We start from the raw sequence: 24816 nt of genomic DNA on the forward strand, positions 1-24816 counted from the left end.
CAAGGCAGCTCAAAGAATGTTATAAGAACTGAGCTGCTGATTCTCTTACCTCAGCTTGCCACCAAGATGATCACTTTCAGAGGAAAAGCTAAAGATAGAACTGTATTTTCTATTCTGCTCTTCCTACCTGCCTTTACTCCACCCTGCATCATCCACGTTGATACTTGGGCAGCAAAATGAGGGAGATCAAGCTGGATATCCTTTCCTAGGAGAAATTTTTCAGGCCAGAGAGAGAAAAATAATAGATTAGCCATGTGCTATGGAGGCAAGTTTAATCACAAGGAAGATTAAATAAAAGCCTAACAAGGAAATAAACACTACGCTCACCAAGAAGCACACGCCGCCCTGGGTCCCGCGACCCCGGAGCCCCGCCCACGACCGTGGACCCCGAGTGGGCGCGGGGAGGGTTTGCTCGCGGCTGCTCCAAGGCGAAGGCTTCCGAACCGTTGCGTTTTTCAGCTCTCTGAATCTGAGGGTTGAGGGTGAGATTTTTTTTCCTCCACTTGAATCCCCGTCAACTACTTAAAACTCTAGCTATAATTATATACATAATATGTGAATAAAAGACGACTCGAGTACAGTGCAATGAAACAGAAAGAGGCAGAAAGTGAGACCCCGTTTTGGCCTTTGAAAGAGGCCTGCTGTGTCGCTGTGTTCTTGTGGGGAATATTTACCAGTAGCAGCTTCACAGGGTCAAGAGGGGATGCTCTGCCTCGAGGCACAAATGCCTCGAAGCTACATTTGCATTTGTGCTTTGTATAGCCAGTTTGCTGTTCCCACTCAAATTTTGTGGACGAGCCTGAAATACAGGCTAAAGCCAGCCATTATTGCCCAAACCTCACTACTATCCACACATCCCTCTTGGTATTCCCCATTAAGGTTGCTGGCTATAAAACTGTGCATATTTTTGTTACAATTGTTTAAAAGATCAGAAAAAGATGGCACAGGTCAAAAGGAAAGACCTTCAGTGACATTTCTGAAGTCGTATGCCCCAAGAAACAAAATCTGATTTTCTTGAACATTATTCTATTCAGACGTCTACCTCCTAAGTCTGATGGAACATTGGTTCTAGCACAGAGAATGACAAAAGAGCCCCTTAGTGTTTTACATATGGAGCTTGAGGATACTGTCAGCACTCCATAAATAATAGCTACTGTAATAATCACGAGTTCTGATCTGCACATCCCAGATCTGAGCCACTAATCCAAACAAAAGCTTGTTAACTATATTAATTTAGCCTACCGGAGGAAGAATGATGAGAATAAACAGTCGGTTCTATCTAATTTCTCACTACAGCAGACACATCATTCTTCATCTCCATGGTCCAGCCTGTAGATTCAATAATTAAATTATGTACTGCATTTGGTGGATGCCGGGAAAGCAAAAGGGAAGAAAAATACTTCATCGTTAACTATAGATTTTTTTTCCTTGATAAGACTCAGGCTTGAAAGAGCTACATAGATTAAGATGATGATTTTTAATGTCAAGTTAACTTTACTTGGCTGTCTTGTTGCCCTAAAATTTATTATATGCTCAGCTCCCGTTACCCCTCCCCCTCGCAAATCTACTGCTTGGTCTTTGTCAAGAGTCACGTATACTCTTTGAGTCTTCATAGATCCATTTCTCTTCTTACCAACCTCCAACCTATACATCACCAATTGCTGCTGGTCCTTCAACCACAACATCATTAAGCTTTCTTCCTTCCTCTGCTCTGTAAAGACTGTCATACATAATTTAGTTACTTCTCATCATTCTCCATTTTGGTCGACTCACACACTCCCCTCTGCAATAAATTCAGGATCCTGCTTGCTACAGACACATTACCCTGAATGTTCTTGCATTTCACTGGAAGTCTCCCATCTTATAAGATGACATCATTCATTATACAGGAAACCCTCCTGATTCATAGTTTCACAACTTGGGGTTTCAATTATTCTGTACCAACAGCGAATCCAGGCAGCCAAGAAGGGGAAAAAGTGCATTTCTTGGTATAGCTTGTTCATTAACACCCTATAACTCCAAGTGTGACTGTAGCTATTAAATCTCTCTTGTAAATACCTGGTATTTTTGGTTTATAATTGAGGATCTTTCTTCCCCAGCCACAGACACAGAGGATCACTATATTTTTGGCCACATCAAGAGCAAGGAGAGTGGGCTTCACATAAGGGTGAACACAATCAGACATTTGTGAGAACTATTGTCTCAGGTGTTGGCTTGGCTCCTCCTTTTACGGGCCTGCCATAAATTATCTATGTCTGATCTATAGCATAAGCTGGAATGTATTTTGGTACCTCGAAGATGGGGATCCAGATTAAAAAGATAGAAATCAAGGTAAGATTCTTCTGGGGCTACTTCAGATGAGGCTTTGATGGCATTCATGGATGTCTACTCTCCCAAGATACTGCTTACCGCTTCTTCCACTGCTTCTGCCTGCCCAGGAAAGGATATGACTTGAAACCAGGAAACAGAGGCAGGGAGTCTGGAAAGTTCCTGTACATCAAGTTTGTCCTGAGAAAAAGGGCATAGGCCTTGGAGTCAAAACAGCCTTGGAACTCTAATTCCACTTCTTACCACCTACGAGACCTTCAGAATATACTTACATCTTGGAGTCTTTGCTTCCTCATCGCTAAATCATATTCATTCAATCAATCATTTTTGTTGTTGTCGTTAATGCGCTGTGTGCTAGGTGCTGCAAATACTAACAACGAACAATATAAACCAGTTCTTGCCTTCAGAGGACTTACCTCCATTCCCATCTCAAATAAATGCTGAATAAATGAACCTCATTGATAATTCAATACACTAAGTGTTATTATAAGATAAATCACCCATTGGAATAGCTTTGTTCTTAATTCAGTGGTTGTCAGGACCAAAAACTTTTTTTCATTGCCCAACAACTGTCCTTAGAGGCTAAGTACCACTTTTAGTGGTTTTCAAAGAAGTAATTGTTTATGTTTGCATTCAACAGTCCAAACTAGAGAGAACTGTTTAAGTAAGGGGATGACTAGAATATATGGTAAACCAGAAAAGATGTCTAGAAAATTCTAGAAAAAAATTAAGTATACAATCATGTCATTTTTTATACATGTGTTAGACCATGAGGTCAGCACTTCATGTTCAATGAAAGACATACAGACTACAAATGAAATGATAATATTCCTATCAAAAAAAATCAAGATTCCAAAATAGGATTTATGTTATGAGTCGAGGCCCTCAATTATTTTTATCATTACATATCTTCAAAATTATAAATGAGATCAATGAGGGAATGTTTGCTTGCTATATGCATTGAGCTGGGTGCTTTACTGTTATATATCAATAAATGTTGACCAAATAAAGGAATTAATAGACAGTAATTGCTTTATGCCAAGTTTTTTGGAGCATCCAGTGCATCAAGAGAAGTCTTCATCTGTAAATTCTGATTATACCTCTCTATCTGCTTTCTTTTTCTCCTTGCGTTTAATGGACTCAAAAGGACATTTAATCAGTGAGACAGTGGGGCTGGTGAGTCAGGAACCAAGAACAAGCAGAGTTGTTTCAAGACGTGTGGTACCCTAGTCTTAGGATTTTGGTCTTTCCTGCAAATAAGCATCTCTAGTACCAGAATGGAAGGCAGCTGGGAAGGCTGTGTGCTTTTTTTATGGTATGTCAGTTCTCCCTACAACTTGCTTTTTCTCTACAGAGCTGAACTTGTAGCCTCTTTCATACATAACTGGTTGAAGTTGATGGAAATTACATGTCTTATCACTCCTTAAAAGAAAAAAAAAACATATAAAATGTAAATCTAAAAGAAATGGGCAATTTTCTTGTACCACTTTATATTTCTGTGGAAGTTACCAAGTGCCAATCATTCTTACTTTTTAAAATTCAAATTTGTCAAGCAGCATGTAAGCTTTCAATGTTGTACAAGAAAAGATAAAGCTTCATGTGGAACAGTCACTTATGCTAGTTCTGCAAAAATGCCTACCAAAAGAGAATTTATCAGATTGCTGGTTGTATAGAAATATTAACGATCTCATTAAATTATCCCCTCCACTCTGGGGTCACCATGGAATCCACTGAAAGATAACCAACAAGGTATTATGGTTCTGGATATAGAATTCTTTACTGGCATCAAAGTCCCCACTGATTTCATAGTGTGTGTTTTAACTAATGTAACAAGGTGAGTGCCCAAGAATCATTGTCATGAAAGCCTCTGTTAAATTGTACTTGGAAGTTAACACCTATCATAACCTGATCGACATGTTGTACCTTCCATCAGCTAACTGGAGAGCTCGCTGAGGGTAAACTTCTAAAATGAGAAAGCAAGAATCTAATTAATATTTTACTATTGTAGCTCGCTGTGCCGTGTATATTGAGGATAACGTCTGTGGTCCTGCCACGACAACAATCGATGCTGGGAGGTGAAAAGTCATCTTCTAATGGCACGAACAAGCAAAATAAGGAGGAAGCCTGTTTGATTTGAATAGCTATTGATACCGTTCACAGTAAGAAACTGTGAGCTTTGATGCAGGAGGTAATGGAAAACAACATGGCAGCAACGAGGTCAGAGTCTTCCAGTCTTATTTTGACCAAATTCTGTCTACTGCCGTGATTGATAGACAACACAGAGATGATGAAAGGTAGAGCACCTTCGGCCACAAAGCATTCTGAGATACTTTGATAATATTGCTATCTTCAGACGAGCCCTGGATGGAGTTAAATATCAACCAAAGGGAGTGAATTGACACTCGTGAAATCATCCTTATGAGAACAGGAGAGATTTAATAGTTTGGTGGTTAGAGTAACCACTCTCCTGCAAGAAAAATCAATATCTACACAGTGTTAGAATCACACCAAGGGCTCCTGGAGCTGAGCCATTTAACTGAAGAATAAACCTGGATTCATTAGAGTAGAAACTCAGGATGTGGTAGGAGGTCAAGTACAAATGCGCCCTGGGCTCTTTTGTCCGGAAACGCAAGAAGATTTTCTTCTATCAGGATCCGAGTATTTTTTAAAAGCATAGAATTTACAGAGTTAGAAGTGACCTTAGCAATCACTGAGTCCAGCCCCTTGTTTTTACAAGTCAGGAAATAGTGGTCCGGAAAGCTCACTCCCATTCACACAGCTGATCTGGTGAGGTGTCTTCCATGCCACATTGCTTGTCCCCAGTCTTAGAGTCTGTGAATCAAACAATAGCTGTTTATTGAAAGCCTCTATGGAAGGCGCTCTGCTAAGCCTTCAAGGAGTATAAAGAAAGCTGAATGAGCTTTCTCTGATTCTTTGCCAAAGAGAAGATAAAACTACATAACAGGTTAATCAACATTCAAATGCGTGTAATGTTGCGATGTAAGACAACAATAAAAGAGCTATCCCAAAGTAGGACATGATTTGTCATGTGTCTTCTACCTTAAAAAAATCTCTTTCTGCTCACCCGGGAAGTAGTTTATGGACCCAGAGCTACCCCCCTGATTCCTTCACTGTTACTTCCATTTAGTACAGTATTCCGTTTATAACTCAACCTCTTTTTTGGAAGAAATGTAAAGTATACAAGATACGAAGAATGAGAGTCTGCACAGACGTATGGAATAATTTTCATCTCAACCTTGATTATAAGAAGTTGCCTGAACCAAAGTCCTGCACAACCTACGGAAAAGATCCTATCTGAGAAAATCTTAATTTGTCTTTAGCACTGTGGGTAAGCCCAGACAAAGAAAAATGAGTGCCATCTCTTTGCATTCACTATATCTCAAATGATAACGTGTCCCTAACATAATCATAGCCCCTGGAGTTTCAGACAAACAAATATATACACATATACACAGGCACGCTATCTTTCTACTTTGTACTATTTAATTCAATCCTCGTTGAAATCCCAGGGATAACATTATCGTATAGATAGAGTTCCCCTATCTTTTCACCTGCACAAAAAGCATCACATGACATAAATAAATAAGACCATGCAGGGAGTACTCCTGTAGGATGGAAGAAGACTGTCTCTGAATTTGGCATAGAGACTGATAGCTAAAAACGGAGTCTGGCTGCTGAAAGCAACAATATCTGCACAATAATGCATATACCCCTTGTAAACTCCTTATCTTTGCCTTCCACTCCTTTATGTTTTCATAGTCATGGCTACCTGTGAAACCCAGAGGAGACTATTTCTCGAAAGTCTTTGTTAATAGCCTATTCACTCCCGTGCTATTCTGGTGTCACATCACAAATGGTATGTGTTGGCAAAAGGTGAGATAGCAAGTTTACATTTTAGAGTGTAATTTCATTATGAAGCAATCTGTTTGTGACAGTCTGCCACTATTCTAACCAGATTCTACAAGCCAGGCACCCAGAGAGAAGAAAGAACTTCATTTTATAAAAATGGTGGCAAATTCTTTCAGAGATTTTAGTGGCACATTAATCAGGTTATTATTAGACGTAACTGACATTTCACATGCAGAAATATTCTTTACTTGAAAGTCAAGTGTCATTCAAAAGAGGGAGAAATTATTTAGGATTTCTTAAAACATCAAAGAAATCCCCTGCAAACCAGCCTTATAAACACCTCAATCAGTGTTAGGAATCAGGGCTAGAAGTGATGCTTTTGATTTCTCTTTGATGCAAACAATAATACGAGAATGAAATGGCTTAGGGAAAACCTCATAAGAGTGGTTAAGAAAGCAGATTCTTCTATATCCACAGACAGACCCCTATGCTGATGGGCCAAGGGCTAGCTGAAGGTCGGCATTATTCATTCACAACGCCTGCCACAAAGAACACCGCCCCGCCCCCACACGCACTTGCTTCATCTAAACAGAATCTCATCTTCCTGCTGTCTATACAGATACTGCAGCAGTTACCGAGATGCTTGAAGAGTTTTTTTGCTACATATGCCTTTAGAGGTACCCATTTGGCTCAGCAGAAGCTAAATATTTTTAAGAGCACAGTAAGAAATCGGCCAGAAAACATCAAAACTTTATAGCTTTTGGATGGTCTTGCTGGTACAACTCCCTATGACATGGCTCAGTTGTAATAACAATGGAAAGTGTACCAGTGCAAACTGCTGATGAAACATCAGAAAACGTAGCCGAGGGTCCTTTAAACACATTTAAGAACTGTTCTTTAGAACTGCGCCTCTTAGACTTGGAAAATCTCTTCAAGATTTTAAACAGGGCTTTGGATGAACTGCAGAGTGAGAACCTGAAATTATCTCGTACACTGGAATCAATATCAGGCAATATTTTCTCTTTGAGAGAAATTCAATCTGACAGGAAAGAGAAGGAGCAATAAGGGAACTGGGATCCTGGCTAAAATGCTTGCCTTAGAAATACGCTGTAAAGCAGTACAAATTAGGTGATGTCACCAGAGGCAGAAAACCATAGTGACAGAATAAAATGTTATCTGGGCTTCAGAATACTTCATTATCACTACCACAGGTCACTAAGCTTCACCAAATGCATCCATCAGCCTTGATGGCCATTTGTAAGCTGCCGCCGGGTAGCTAGATGGCGCAGTGACTGAGCGTGCGGCCCCTCTGTCATGGGATACCAGGGTTCAGAGGGAGACCTGGGTGCCCAGACCAAGGTTTGTCAGTCTCAAGGTGCTCTCTAGTGGCCAGATGAACTTAAAATTTTTCAATGCATGGAGGCACTGCGGGAAGGATTCAGAACTAGAGGCTTCTTAGAGAGGCACAGTAGATATGCTTTCTACTGCAATCGGCCACCTCCTGGATCTGTGGGAAGATTTTTGAGCAAACTTGCCTTTTCCGATCATTGCGTTGCTCCCCATAAAACACTTATTATATTCAACTGTGTCATTTCTATACTGTGTATGAAAGGCTTATCAAATTAATGGGGAAGTGTTTAGGTGTAAATTAATCTTTGTTGTATTGCCTTTGGCCAGGTTCTACCTTCCACTATTTTTGATGCTCCCAGGTCTATGATTTTAATATTTAAAAAAAGTTTGAAAAATGTTGGAATAATTTTCTTTTATTATGGGACAGCATAATATTAATATAACCAAAGTTAATTACTTCATGCATGGAGCAGATGAAGAAAACAGATCTCATAGAGCTTCAAAAGAACTTGAATTACTTTTTTGAATTCAGGCCTATATCATCGACTGAGAAAATAACTAAGAATCTACCAGAATTTTTCTCTGACAATAACAGTTAATGTATTGAATTCATTAGTACTTGAGTCATCAAATAGAAGATTATATCTGATCACATGAAAACCAGTACGACATATGCTAGATCATATTTTTAGTTTCAAGGCTTAAAGCCAAAAGGAATATTAGTAGATGTGTATACTTTTACTCATCATAAACTGACATCTAGTGACATAATCATTAGGCTCACCAAAGCTTCCTATTTCCAGAAGGGAGTAAGTATTTTAGGTGTGACTCTAAAATAATAATATTGATTGTTATGGAGTCTGTGTCATTGCTTTATAATCAAATCACATGTCCTCTTGAAGTGGTTGACCTTTTTCTTTTATTCAACAGTCTTGCTAAAAACATATGACACATTTGTTGTTACTAAACAAGATTTATTTCACTTGCACCTTTTAGAACCTTGAAGTATATTTTGTCCATTGGCCAACCAGAGCGCCCTGTTTTCTGGTGAGCTCTATGCTTTCATTTAATCTCACTTCCTAAAGATTGTAAAGCCAGCAAGGCAATTGGCATACATTGGAAACAAATTTAATGTTTGAAAACATCACCACCATGATCATCATCACCAAGATTTACTGAGTACTTCACACATATCATTTAATTATCATAACGACTCAGAGAAATATAAATAACTCATTTCACAGATTAGGAGATTGTGATTATAGAAGATAAGTAACTCACCCAGAGTCACACAGACAGTAAGTGGCGGAGCCAGGGGTCAGGCATTTTGACTCTAGAGCTTGCCACTATGCTGCACTGCCTTGGTTTCTACATTATGCTGTCATCAAAAAGGGATGGATATAGAATACATAGATATAATGGGATACTAAGTAATTAGAATGAACCCTGTATTTGAAGAATATTTGATAGTATGAGAAAATACCATAATATCTTTCAAAAAAGATAAATTTTTTTGAGTACTTACTGTGTACCAGACATTGTGAAAGTTGCTATATGTACATTGTTTCATTTAATCCTCATTAACTGATGGCATAATTAATTCTATTATCTCCATTTTAAAATGTGGAAACTGAGTCAGAGATTTAAGAATCTTGGTCAGAGTCGCATTGCTAATAAATGGCAGAGCCAGCATTTGAATTTAGGTCAAATGACTGCAGAGCCCATGTACTTAAGCACTAGGCTATACAGCTTCTTAGGACACAAAATCATACACATGGTATGATGTTAATCAGGGTGATATATGCATGCCCATGCACATATATGTAGGAAGAAAAAAAAGACTGGAAGGAAATACACAAAACATTTAAAAGTGGTTACCACCAAGGGTCATATTATGGATAACTTTTATTGTCTTTTTTATACTTTCCTATATTTCCCAGTTTTTATTTAATGAACATTTACTTCTCTTTAATTAATGAAAACATTATTAACAATATAAAAACTATATTATCTGTGATGTGTGAGAAGCAGACTTTGTATTAACTCTGATTTCTAAGACCATAAAAATATGAAACCAAAATTAACTGAAATTGACAAGGCAGGACATTTTACAGAGAAAACTCCTAAAAGCGTAGCTAAAGACCGAGTAGCTGAGGTCGATAACCTGCTTATCAAGTAAGTTTAAAAGGCCATTGTAACAGATGCTGTCAGTGCCCTGGCCATCACCCTTAGCCTAACTTGTGATGCACCAGCACCGAAGATCTGAGGGCTTTTTCTGGTCCTAGAGGAGCTTCCAAATAAAGACTTGCACTTGAATCCTGTCTCAAGTTTGTCCCCACACTCACAGATTACTTATTAATAACAAAAGAAATTAATTTTCTGGTGGTAGATAGCACCTTAACTAAGTGAACAAACTTAGTATCACCAATAATGGCACAAACTAATACAATGGGAAGTACACAACATCATCCATGACGTATTCTTGGCAAAACTCTTCAGGCTCATTTTAATCATAAGGAAATAGTCACACTGGGATGGTTGAAATGTGTCTCCCCTCTTCCAAATTCATATTTTAAAACTGTAATGTGCAGTACTTGAAAATGTAGCTTTATTTGAAAATAGGGTCCTTGCAGATGCAATTTGTTAAGATGAGGTCATAAAGGAGCAGAGTAAACCCTAAATGCAGTGAATGGTGTTTTTACAAGAACATAGGGAAGCCTAACATGTGAAGACAAAGGTAGAGACTGTAATGATCTCTACGAAACCAAGGGATGTCAGGAGCCACCAGAAGCTGGAAAAAGCAGAAAATATTCTCCCCGAGAGCCTTTGGAGGGAGTGCGGCACTGCCAACTCCTTGATTTTAGATTTCTAGCCTCCAGAACTGTGGGTCAACAAATTTCTATTTTTTTAGCCACCCAGTTTGTGGTACTTTGTTACAGCAGCCCTAGGAAACTAATAACACGAATTCAGATTGGGTTCTCTAAAAATACCAATATCACAAATAACAACAACCCAAGAAAGAGACTATAAAGATATGATAACCAAATGTAGTATGTGGCTCTTGATTAGATCCTGGATATTACAGGGACAAATGGAGAATTTTGAATATGAATAGATAATATTATGATACTGATGTTAGCCCTTGTGTGTTTGTGAATGGTGCTGTGATTACATAGGATATTTCCTCATTCTTAGGGGTACAGAGTTTTTAGGACTGGTAGGTCATAATGCCTATGAATTATTTTCAAATAATTCAAAGAAAATATATACACACATGCACCCATATACAGATTGATCAAGCAAATGTGGCCAAATGTTACCAACTTGTGATTCTAGATGAACGATGTATATACTACTCTTTCAACTTCTCTGTAGCTTTGAAATTGTTCAAAATAGTAAATTGAGGGAACTATTACATTTCCTGTGGGTGGTGGTTTATGGTAACCATCACTTTTTAACAGATATGAAGCCCATACTTATTTCCTAACAAATTAACTACTTGTAAACAAATTGGTTGATGTGTTCAATCCACATCTTTTTTAAGTGGGTATATGTAAGAGCTATAAGAATGCATCCCTTTTTGAGAAACCAGAAGGGAACAGAGCATCCACCTAATATGTAAATCCCTTTGGGAAGAGTGCACCTATACTGTTCATATACGCCATCCTGCCTCTTAGGCAATCTAGACTCCAGATGTGTCATTGGCAGACATCCTATAAACCAACACACAATTGTGAATGCCGCACCTAACAAGTAATATTCTGAGTTTCAACTCACTTATCCTTTAGCCCCAAACGACCAGTATCCCAGATCTAGATTCAGCATTCTTTTTGAGGCTATTATAAAATAATCTGACCTTAACTCATGAAGTAAACCTTTTAAAATGTATTTCTCTCATTCAATTATTTAGGTTCAACGTTTACGTGACACTGTTGAGAACTCTGAATGTGTTTCCACCGCATCCAAAGCACCTCTACTCTCTGGGCACCTCAGGGTAATTTCTGACATTATGACAAATGTAAAAACCTGAATGACTGAACCTGTGAGTATAAAGTAGTTACATTATGGTGTTATAAAATGTCTCTCAAAAGGATCCATTCAGTCATATGTTAAGAGTTCGATTTAATAACTTAAAATTTCATTTTTACACTGAGGAATCTCAGACATTGTTGCTTTATATGGTTCCAGGCTTTGCTTCGAGCACAACAGGAAAGAATGTCTCTGGCATTACTATAAGAGTACCAGAGGAAGATGTCCCCTGAGGTGGCCATAATTGTTAGCTGAAATATCTATAAAATATGACTATGTAGATTTTTATGTAATTTATTTAAACATATATTTTTGCATTTAGTAGCTAATATAAATAGAATATAAATACAAATTTCAACTAGTCAAAAATGACAATAACAGCAATTAAGTTACAGACTCCTTCAGTCTTCTTATTCACTATTATTTCCACTCTTGAAAACTCCTCCTCCACTGGCCTCCATGATACACATTCTTTTGTTTTCCTCTGATCTCTCTGTCTACCCAAGTTTATTCTCCTTCCATGGTTCCTCTTCCTCCAATCACTGCATAAATATTACCTTTCCCTGGAGACTTTACCTGGCTCTCGCCTCACTTTACACACTCTCTCTGGGGATTCCATTCATGGATGCACCTACCACTAATAACTTCTAAATATCTTCTTTGAGCCAACGTTGATCTTCCAAACTTCAAAATCAAGTATGCATCTTCCTGCTGGACATCTCGACTCTTATGATCCATGGGCATCTGAAATATAACATGTCCAAAACACATGTCATCTTTCCCCAAAATACGTTTCTCCTTCTGCATCCACTTGCTCAGCAAGGGGTATCCTTTTCCTAACATGAAACTTTGAGGTTATCTGAGGCTTTTTTCTCTCCCGTGCTCCAAACCTAATTGTTTAATATGTATTATTGAAACTATAACTTAACTAGCTTATTTTATATTTTTAATTGATTTTAATTATAGTCGAAGTATAATATTATATTAGTTTCAGTTATACACACAGCGATTCAGCACTAAATGTCTTTTCAACTTTTCTCTTATTCTCCATCTTCACTTCCAATGACTTGGCGACTCAATATTTCTGTAATATTCAAAAATCATCTCCCTCTTCAGAGTCTTACATGTGAATCTACTCGTTATAATATTGTCAGAGGATTTTCTTAATATGCAAATAATATCGTGTCCCTTCACTACTCAGAATCCTTTAATACCTCCCCTTTACTCTCAGGAAAATATTCAAATTCCTTAAAATACTCTACATGGCTTTTCTTGATCTTGCCTTTTTCTCTTTCACACCCATTGTGCCAGGAGAGTGAACCTCATTTAATTTCCAAATCTTGCTCTACTGCCGCACACCTCTTTGCTCATACTGCTTCCTTACTCTGGAATGATTTTCTTCCATTTGCTTGCCTAGCTGACTCCTACTGTCCTGAAAGAGTGAGCATCATCTTACCTGGGAAGACTATCTCCTTTTGATTAGGTATCTCTCTATGTGCTGACATACTTTCGTTTATACATCTATCAGGTAATATAATATAGTGATATTGATTTATCTTCTTATCTGTGTCCTTCACTGGATAGTGAAATTTCTAAGTGTCAGACTCTGTCTTTTTATTTCGATATCTGCATGGCCTAGCATGTAACACTTGCAAACAAACTTACTAAATGGAAATCTACGTTAAAAACTCACATCGAAGAAGAGTTTCAGTACATTGGGTCATTCAAATATTACAGTTAATATGAAGTCGAACATTCGTGGTGATTCCCACAATTAAACAGTAATTTTTCTCAGCATCAGGCAAACAGAGATTTGCTGTGACAGAAAGGAGAAAGTAAGTTTTTAAATGGTCTACATCAAGCTGCTATAATAGTTGTAAGTACTGTAACAGCATTATGGTAGAACCATGAATAACAGATATTGTTCTGTTTTTTCAAGTTCTCGATTCATTTTTACTTATATGAGAAACCTAACTATTTTCAAAACTCTAGGTCTTACTTAAGCTTTCTGATTTGCATTCAGCTGAATTGTAGCTAGCTGGAGATTTAGAGGAAATACTCTTTCATCTTTATATAACAAGTGCTGTAGGTTCTATAATCTTTATGAGATTCATATGAACCACTGATTTGTGACAACATCAGTTGACATTTTATAGATCATCAGAATCTTCCTCAAGGCAGAAATTTACAGTCTTGTTCTAATAGCCAACAGTCATAGAAGTATTCATGTACCTGCTAACATTTATATTTTTGAACCTTGCTGTACAACTTCATTATACTGTACAATCTTTGACAGCCATTTTTCTCTTGTTTTCAATCATTCTTGGTTATGAAGCTATAAAATTATGAAAACAAGAGGATCAAAATCTTCTTTTAACACTTTCCTTGACTATGTTTTTTCAACAGAAAAGTGAAATTTTTCAGCTAATATGAAGATTTATTTAAACCCTTTTTTATTTTTTATTACCAGTCTGTTTCTTTCCAAGAAAAAGAGGTACTTTGTTTCTCTATCATGGAGGACAGAAAATCCTTATTTTATTCCTCTGAAATTCTGCTTTAGGAGCTAGAATCCTACTGAGGATATAGTCAATAACATTTCCTTTTGTTTCATAAATATAAGGAAAGATAGACAAGAATCTCCAGTATCTAAATGTCCTCCTGACCTTTTATGTGGTAGTGTGCAATGATAATTCAGCACCATGGACAGTGAGACAGCCCTTGACTGCCTCATCTCTGGGTTTGCTGTTGTTGTTGTTGTTGTTGTTGTTGTTGAGGGCTTTTAATACTGGTAGTATTTTTTTCTCCCCCATCTTTTTGATTTTTCAATTACAGTTGACATTCAATATTATTTTATATTAGTTTCAGGTGTACAGCATACTGTTTAGACATTTATATAATTTACGAACTGATCCCCGACTAGTCTAGTACCCACCTGGCATCATACAGTTATTACAATATTACTGACTATATTCTCTATACTGTACTCTACATCCTTGTAACTATTTTTACAACTGCCAATGTGTACTTTTTAATATCTTCACTTTTTTCACCACAACCCCCAAACCCCTTTCCATCTGGCAACTGTTTTCTGCATCTATGAATCTGTTTCTGTTTTGTTTGTTTATTTTGTTCTTTAAATTCCATGTATAAGTGAGATTATATGGTATTTGTCTTTTTCTATCTGACTTATTGCACTTAGCATAATATCTTCCAGGTCCATCCATGTTTTCACAAATGATTAATATTTCATTCTTTTTTATGGCTGTGTAATATTCCATTGTATATATGTACCACTTCTTTCTTATTGAATTGTCTATTCATGGACACTTAGGTTGCTTCAATATCTTGGCTGTTGTAAATAATGGTGCAGTCAACATAGGGATGCATATATCTTTTCTAATTAGTGTTTTGGATTTCTTCGAATAAATACCTAGAAATAGAACTGCTGGGTCATGTGGTAGTTTTATTTTCAATGTTTTGAGGAACCTCCCTACTGTTTTCCATAGGGGTTGTACCAATTTGCAATCCTGCCAACAGTGCATCAGGGTTCCCTTTTCTCCACATCTTTCCCAACACTTGTTGTTTGTTGATTTATTGATCATGGCCATTCTGACAGGTGTGAGGTGATATCTCATTGTGGTTTTCATTTGCTTTCCTGTGATGATTAGTGATGTTGAGTATCTTTTCATAAGTCTATTGTTCATATGTATGTCCTCTCCAGAAAAATGTCTCCAAAGGTCCTCTGGTCATTTTTTAATTAGATCGTTAGAGGGGTTTTGTTTGTTTGTTCTGGTATTAAGTTGCATGAGTTCTTTATAAATTTTGGATATTAATCCCTTATTGGATTTATCAATGGCAAATATCTTCTCCCATTCAGTAGGTTGTCTTTCCATTTTGTTGATGGTTTCCTTTGCTGTACAAAAACTTTAGTTTGATGTAGTTTAATTTGTTTGTTTTTTCTTTTGTTTCCCATGTCCAGGGCAACATATCAGAAAAAATATTATGGAAAGCAATGTGAGAGAATTTACTGCCTGTGTTTTCTTCTAAGAGTTTTATGGTTTTAGGTATGACATTTAAGTCTTTAATCCATTTTGAGTTTATTTTTGTATATAGTGTAAGAAAATGGTCTAGCATTTTGTTTTTGTTTTTTGCATGTATCTCTCTAGTTTTCCTAACACCATTTATTAAATAGACTGTCTTTACCCCATTGTATATTCTTTTCTCCTTTGTCAGATTAATTGACCTTCTAGGCCTGGCTTTATTTCTGGGATCTCTATTCTGTTTCATTGATCTATGTCTGTTTTTCTGCTATTTTGATTTTGTCACTCTGTAGTATAATTTAAAGTCAGGCAGAGTGATACCTCTGGCCTTGTTCTTCTTTCTCAAGATTGCTTTGGCTATTCGAGATCTATGATTCCATACAAATCTGATGATTTTTTTGTTGTTCTATTTCTTTAAAAAAAAAAAAAAAAGCCATTGGAATTTTTATGGTAATTGCATTAAATCTATAAATTGCTTTAAATAATACAACCATTTTGACTGTATTGATTTTCCATTCCTCAAACACATGCTATTTCTTTGTGTTTTCTTGTAGTTTTTAGTGTATAGGTCCTTCACTTCCTTTGTTAAGTTTATTCCTAGGTATTTTATTCTTTTTGTTGTAATTGCAAAAGGAACTTTTTTCATTTCTTTTTCTGAAATTTTATTGTTACTATATAAGGACACAATGGATTTTTGTATGTAGATTTTGTATCCTGCAACTTTACTGTATTTGTTTATTGTTGAAGTTAGGAAGACTAGTTAGGAGACTATTGCAAGAATCTAAATATCAACTAGGCTGGTGGCGCTGAGGAAATAGAAGCCAGAGTTGCAAAGGATGTTGTAAAATAAAAATCCCAGATGTTAAGAGGGAAAAAATGTCAAAGAATATGTGGAATTTTCAGCTTAGGTGACTGGGAGGGAAAGGGTAATCAGTTATGAGACTCAAACACACTGTAATTGCCACTGGAAAAAAAATCCACAAACAATATAGAATCTACAGTATTACCTTCTCAAACATGAGAGTTAGGAATCCTAAAAATCTCCAGAGTGGGAAACACGTAGTTGAACAACTTAAAACTTTACAAGAAAAAAAAAAAAAGGATTGTGGAGCAAAGATTGCACCTAAACTTGTGAAATCTTTATAAATTTTATGTTCAGAGAAATAAAATGGTAAATACTGATAGCCCTTGAAGTAATTTCATATCCACAAAATAAGTAATACATATTAGGTGAGAAACAGCAGTCCATTAAGGAAATATCAATAAAATGTACATATATATATATGTAACTGGTAATAATAATTACTATAAATTAATTTTTATTTGCCAGCTATAATACCTTGGGAATTTTTCAGGTTCCTTATCTCTTGTTTTCAAGATGTGCTTTGAAATGTGCTTCTACTTTTTGTTGGTAAAATGCATAATAAAGCAATTTTTGTTGCCATTAAATCTTTTTCTTTAAATTTCTTTCTGACTTTTAATTTGGATATGTTTGTTTCTGTTTCTTGATATTCCAAAGATACAATGTAATTTGGATGTTTAAGATATAAAATCTTTTGTTAACAGTCGAATCCCCCTAACCTTGGCTCTACCCATGATAAAGAAGGACTAAAATACATGACAATAGTGTACCTTAAACCTCTCCCTAGAACCTCTGCTTGCCTTTGTGCAAATAGAAAAAGGTCCTCCTTTTATGTAGATACAACCCCAAAATCACTGTCTGGATTTCAGTCTCCATTCTCATCATTGGCCAGACACTCTGTACAGTGTAAAGTTTCTGTTGTTTGAAGCCACTTAGTTTGTGATATTTGTTACAGCAGCCTTAGGAAACTGATACACACACTATCACCTCTCCCTCATCTCACACCTATGGCCAGTTGTTCAAGAAGAAAAAGTGGATGGTTCAAAGATGAGTCAACATGATGTTAGAGTAAGCTGAAAATGGACTGCAGACATACTACAGATACACTCAGAGGTAGCCCTGAAAGATACCAAGAAGAAAAAGTGGCTGGTTCAAAGATAAGTCAACAGATGATGTTAGAGTAAGCTAAAAATGGACTGCAGATGTACTACAGATACACTCAGAGGTAGCCCTGAAAGATAGTGATGAGTGAGAAATTCTCCTATTGGGCAAAGCAGTTGGATACTGTACCTAGTGACCCCTTTGTATTGAAAGAGAAGTGGTTCAAGGTGCATATATATTTGGACTGCTGGCCAGTGATTTTAGCTGGTTTTATTAAGGGCATGGAAAGAATACATTTGAAAGGGGACAAGGAGGTCCAGGGAAAACACATATAGATGAACCTATGGAAGTAGACACAAAATGTGAAGATCTTTCCATTGCATGGTAATACCCACCAAGAACTTCTGCTGCAAAAGAGGCATTAAACCACCAAGCAGATTGTATGGCTCACCAGTAGATGTTGGCCAGCCTCTATCTGTGCCACTCCAATGCTTGTAAAAGTGCTCATGAACAGAATAGACATTGTGGCACAGATGGAGGACTATTACAGAATTTACTCTAGCTGTTCCTTCTTCCTGGAACACTCCCTTCTAGATATCTGTGTCTTTGGATAAATCTTTCCCCTCCTTCAAGTCCTGGACAAATCTCCCCTTCTTAGTGAGACACACCTATATGGGGCAGATTTATGAACGAAGCTTGTGACATTTAAGTTGCAGAAAACATTACTTACACAAGCCCCTGTGTGTGCTGAAAGTTGCTGGTATTTGTGGGGTGTGGGGAAGGGGACATCCATTTATAATCAGGAAGCATTTCTATGTAAACGTTTCTGGTAAGTTGCTTAGTCAGAAACTAGGGAGCTATGATGCCAATATGACAGTAATTTCTTGTAAACTTTTCTCTTTCTAAATAAATACTTACTTTGGGAACTAAGTTTTTATTCACAATTTTGTATTTGTTTCTTAAGGTGGACATTCCCCCAACTTGTACAAGCTTTGGGTCGCACAATACCTTGCTGCCGTGCCTTTCCCAACCACTGTAACACTATATCTGCCCTTTTCTCTCTTGGCAGTCCTGATCTCACTTACCCTGTTTTAATTTTTCTTTCCTTTTTTCCATGGCACTCATCACCTTTAAATATACTGTATAATTGCTTCTGCTTTTTCCTTATTGTCTAATTTCCCTCTTAAAAATGTAAGCTCCAAGAAAGCAGAGATCTTAATGTTATTCATGGATTCCATGTGCTTTGCACATAATAGATACTCAATAAATATTAGTGGAAGGAAATACAGAAGGAAGGGAGAGAGAAATGGAGGAAGGGAGAGAGGAAGGAGAAAGGAAAAGAGGAGAAAAGTATGAGCAGAAGGAAAAAACAACTGAGAGTCATAAGAGTCGCTCATAGCAGTAAGAATCAAGGTACAACTGAGGCATTAAAGGACATCCTTAGGGCCCTGACCAAGCTAAGAGAATAGACCACAAGTTCATCAGCTGCAGCTGTCAACAGTGACTGCAGCAGTGCACAGGGAATAGGTGATGAGCTCAGAGGACCGCACAAGGAGCTGAACCTGAGGGCCTGAGGCTTCCTCTCCTGGCCACCATGAGGTCATTGATGCTTGTGTCTGTACCCAAACACTGCCTCGTGGCGGAAAAGGCAAAGGGGAAAAGCTGAACACCCAAGCGTTTACCTGAAAGAGAGTTATTTAAGCTGAAAGAGAAAGCTTTCATTGGCAAGTCTTTTCTCCCCCTCCCACAAGCCTACTGCACACACACCTAGGCGGAAGGTTTGAGCAGATTATATCAATTATAGAAATAAACTGTGTGTTCTTTGCAAGTCTGAGTAGTAAGTAGTATACAGCCTTTTAAAGACTAAGGAAAACTAGTGACAGAAGTACACTGTACTCCTTATTCTAATAGGTCTCAGAGCATCCACGAAAAGGAGGTATGCCATCAATATTTTGGTCAGTTTCATAAAACAAATAAGTGTTTATTAGTATTTTTACTTGCGTGTGTGCTTATTTTGGATTAATAACAGCATCTACCAAAATAAGAGACACCTGGGAATTTTTATTGTGCCTGTAATTCTTTTACAAAATCTTACTTTAAGTGAGTTATTATTTTTAGCATTTTGTCATGCAACCTTATGGCATGTAGCTTCTGCTATGTTAAAAACTAGATTAAATTATGGCATGTAGCTTATGGCATGTAGCTTCTGCTATGTTAAAAACTAGGTTAAATTAATTAGATCTCAAAATATTTTGTAAAACAAATTAATGAAAAAACAAGTACCCCCAATAGACCTTTTATTTAGTCATATTTATATTTTAGTCACAGGATAGGGGATACGTACTTTGTACACAGACACACAGACACACAGACACAGAGACACACACACACACACACACATACACACGCACACACACACAGCCTTAGCCTTCAATGTGGAAAATCATCCTCTTTGGCAAAAAAAAATATATATATATATATATATTTGAAATTTAAAGAAGCTGGAAATACAAAATATTTATTTGTCTGGAATAGATAAAAATCCATATTGCCTTATTCCCTACAGGATGTGGCGGGAAGCCTTTTCACTCAGATAAGGGCTAATTGCTCAATAGAAAATGCCAGCAAAGCTCATTGTAATGGGATTCTATCCATCTGTAATTTCCATTCCCAGAACCAAATACTCTCATCTGTTCCCATCTCTTCCAAAAGATTAGTACCCTTGGTGGTAAAAGGAAATATCTACAGATTGTCATCTCATTTTTGAGAGCCATTCAGAAAGAAAGAGGCGTACTATAGGCTTGGGACCAAGAACAGATTGAATTCATAAAAAAGGCACAAGCCAAACTGTTCATCTCTGGTACATGAAAAATTACCACTGTTGTTGTTAAAACCGTATGTTCTAGGTAAGAGGACAGGTTTTGTATTCACTCTGACATTTGTTCTAAGGAATGTTAATGTATTTAGTGCTAGTATGTGCTTAGCAGCAATTTGTAAATTTAAAAAGTAACCCAGAGTTCAAAAAATGAGTAAGGAAGGTAAAAAAAAAACTTCATCTGAGATGTTGCTCAATTATCCTTGTGTCTGGATGTGAGAACATAAGTGAAGATCTATGACATTTGTCATCATTTCATAACTTCAGGTATGGAGATTTAACCTTTAGAAGTTTATTCACTCCTAAAAAAAAAAAAAAAAAAAAAACCTTAAAATTTTTAAAGCTGTTGTCAGGTGAAAATAGTAGAGGCTTTGGTCACCGAAAGTGACAGTGGTTTGTATCTTTCAGCTGAAATTCTTCTCAGTTCTTAAGTCCCAGTTAAAAACAAACAAACAAACGAACCAACAAAACCAGCTTTATTATTGGTGTATAGCACACAAAGCATACATGAAATATGGTAATGTGCATTACATGGAAAGGGGCACAAATCATAAGTGTTTATCTTAATGAACCATAACCAAGTGAACACACCCATGTTACTATAGCTCCCTGGAACCCCTTTACCTTGCCCCCCAGTCAAGTACTACTCCTTCCCCCTGCCTGGAGTTACCAACCATGCTAACTTCTAACACCATAGATTTGTTATGACTACAATTGAACTTTACATAAATATATATATATATTTGTATATATATATGTATATGGTGGATTTTCGAAGGAAACCTGCGTGGTATATATTCTTGTAATGGACTCAAAAGTAGACTTATACATTGCTTTATGTTTGGTTTCTTTCACTCAGCAATGTCTGTGAGATTACTTTATGCTGTTATACAGAACGATAGTTTGTTCATTCTCATCACTGATAGCATTCCATCATATGCGTATACCACAATTTATACATTGTTGATGGGCATTATGGTTGTTTCTAATTCAGACTGACTAAAGCTATAAGAACATTATCATTAATGTCTTTTGATATACATGAGTATACATTTCTGTAGGGTCTACATCTGAAGGAAAAATTGTTTGGTCATAATGTACATATAGACATATTCAACTTGAATAGATAATTCCAGTCTCCCAAAGTGGTAGCACCAATTTACAGTACCACCAGGTATCCCTCGCCATCCCATGGTAGTGTCAGCCTTTTAAACTTCGGACGTTTTGGTGGATTGCGATTGTATCCCACTATGGTTTTAATTTTCATTTCCCTGACAACTAATGAGGTTCGGCATCTTTTTGTTTATTCACAGCCTAAGTATCCTCTTTCGGTGAATGACCTGATCAAAACTCTTGTCCACTTTTCTGGTGCATTGTCTATCTTTTCCCTTATTGATTTGGAATCCTGTGTGAATTCTGGAAACAATTCCTTTTTAAACTCTCTTAAGATCTTTTTATGACACCCTATTCTATTATGACTTCATCCTAACCGATTACATCTGCAATGACCTTATTTCTGAATATGGTCACATTCTAAGGTACAAGGGGTTAGGATTTCAATGTACGAATTAGGGGGCAGGGGTAGGCACAATTCATCCACAACACAAGAGAAATTACAAAACACTTTCAGATGGAAATGAAAACATTACATACCCAGACTTACCAAATACAATTAAAACAGTATTTAGAGGAAATGTAAATACCTACATTAAAAAAGGAGATTTTAAACCAATCATCTAACCTTCCACTTTAAGACATTGGAAAAAGAAGAACGACTAAACCTGAAGCAATCAGAAAGAAGGAAATAATAAAGATTAGGCTGGAAATTAATGAGATGGTGACTAGAAAAACAATAGAAAATCAATGAAATCAAAAGCTGTTTTTCTGAAAAGACCAATGAAATGGACAAATCTTTATTGAGATTGACCAGGAAACAGAGAGAGGAGACTCAAATTACTAAAGTCAGAAGTGAAAGAAGGGATGTTACTATCAGCCTTTAAAAAATAAAAAGGATTGTAAGGGAAGGCTATGAACAATTGTATATCAATAAATTAAATAACTTAGATGAAATAGACAAGTTTTTAGTAAGATATAAAGTATTGAAACTGACCAAAGAATTATAAAGTCTGCATCTATCTATAACAATAAAGATATTGAATTAATAACAAAAATTTTTAGAAACTTCCCACAAAGAAAAGCTCAGATCCAGATGGCTTCACTGGTGAATTCTACCAAACATTTAAAGAATAATTCATAGCAATTCTTTCCAAACACTTCCAAAAAATAGAAAGAGGGAACACTGCTCAACTCATTCAATAAGGCTGTAAATACTCTGATACCAAACCAGACAAAATATCACAAGAAAAGAAAACTTCAGATCAATGTCCTTTATGAATATAGATATGAAAAGCCTCAACAAAATACTAGGAAACTAATTCAGCAATGTGTAAGAAGGATTATACATCATGACCAAGAGAATTTTAACACCTGAAAATCAATTAATATAATACATTTTATCAGTGGAATAAAAGATAAACATCACATGCTTATTCCAGTAGATACAGAAAGAGGTTTTGACAAACTCCAGCACCCTTTCACGATAAAAACACTCAAGTGCAATATCACTCCTAGGAGAAATAGAAACATGTCCATCCATGTTTCTTACGAACTTGTATAGGAATGTTCACTGCAGCACTGTTCATAATAGTTAAAAGATAAAAACAACTCAAATGTCCATCAATAGATAAATGGAGAACAAAATGTGTATAATCATATAATGAAATATTATTTGGTAATAAGAAGGAATGATGTACTGACGCATGCTACAACATGGATGAATCTTAAAAACGTGATGCTAAGTTAAAGAAGATAGTCACAAGAAGACCATATATTGTATTATTCCATTCACATGAAACGTCCAAGATAGGAAAGTCTAAGTGACATAAAGTAGATTAGCAATTGCAAAGGATAAAGGGGGTGTAGGGATTGGGGTTTGATAACTAAAGGGTACATACAGGTTTTCTTTGGAGTTGATAAAAATGTCCTAAAATTGATTGTATCGATGGTCATAAACTCGGTGTGTGTGTGTGTGTGTGTGTGTGTGTGTGTGTGTGTTTATATATTTATATTTAAACATAATATATTTAAGTACAATTTAAAAACATTGAATTGTACATTATATTTTTAAAAATTAATTTATTTATTTGTTTTTTAATGGTGACATTGGTTAATAAAATCCAATAAGTTTCAGCTGTATACTTTAACAATAAGACATATATATTTACACTGTTTGTTCACCTCCCATAGTTAGATTTCTTTCTGTCACCACATATTTGACCCCCCTTACCTCGTCTACCTCCCCCCCGAACTGTACATTTTAAGGAGATGAATTATATCTCATAAAGCTGTTACAAAAAATTATTGCAGACATTTTTACCCTTAAATACTTTAGAATGCATTTCCTAAGAACTGGAGCTACCATGTTTTGTGAGTAAATAAACAGGGTTTTTTTTCTCTGATCTAGAGGTCTAGTTTTTCTGATTGAGAGGGAATGAGAGAGAGAGAGAGAGAGAGAGAGAGAGAGAGAGAGGATGTGTGTAACCATGTAAGCAGGGGAATATCTTAGAACCTTCACAGTTTTTGGAGTGAACATTCTACAAATACCTTCCATACACACATCTAAGATGTATGTAAACTTTCTCACAGACTGTGTAAGTTAGCGATTGTCTTTTTTTAGCCCTCCTCAATTTGGTGTGTCCAAGTGACTCAGCTCTTGCTAAAGAAACAAGACGAGAAGTAATGAATATAATTTTCTTCTCACTTGTCTAAGAGAAAATCTCTAACCCTGAACTCCACCATGCCTGACAGCTAAGATGGCAGAGTCTGTACTGACCTTGAAAATCATATACTGAAGATGGTAGAGCTCTTGTCAGCCTGAACTCATGAACAACAAAAATGTAGAGTCATCTGCCACCCCAGAACATGTGCCCTGAACTGCAACTAGAATGAAAAATAAACTGCTATCTTGTTTGAGTCACCAATTTTTTTGTGTCTTTTGCTGCAGCAGGTAATAGTGCCCCAACTAATATAATAGTCTCTAGAATCATAAAGTCAGGAAAGTTGCTCTTCTGCCTCCTTCTGACATTCTCTCATCCAATGTGAAGTTCAAGGAGATAAATTCCTCACCTGAAGCTATGGCTCCCAATATTCATCAATCAGCTGGATAATTCACCTCAGAATACAGGAGGATTTGACGCAGCTACTCAACAAGAAAAAAGACCCGTCTGGCTGGCACCCAGCCATTCTCCATATACTTTTCATCTTCTGCTCTAACATCAATCACACCCATCAGGAAGAGTTCT

At 36.6% G+C, this 24816-nt stretch overlaps 1 long non-coding RNA gene across 1 annotated transcript; it reads left to right on the plus strand.

Annotated features, from left to right (window-relative positions):
• The first annotated feature begins 353 nt into the window (after positions 1–353).
• LOC112483337 lies at positions 354–3356 on the plus strand. Its single transcript, XR_003047607.1, has 2 exons — positions 354–482; positions 2100–3356. It is a non-coding gene; the product is annotated as an uncharacterized LOC112483337 (long non-coding RNA).
• Positions 3357–24816: the final 21460 nt, after the last annotated feature.

Source organism: Pteropus alecto, unplaced genomic scaffold, assembly GCF_000325575.1.
Source record: "Pteropus alecto unplaced genomic scaffold, ASM32557v1 scaffold24, whole genome shotgun sequence".
Lineage (NCBI taxonomy): Eukaryota > Metazoa > Chordata > Mammalia > Chiroptera > Pteropodidae > Pteropus > Pteropus alecto.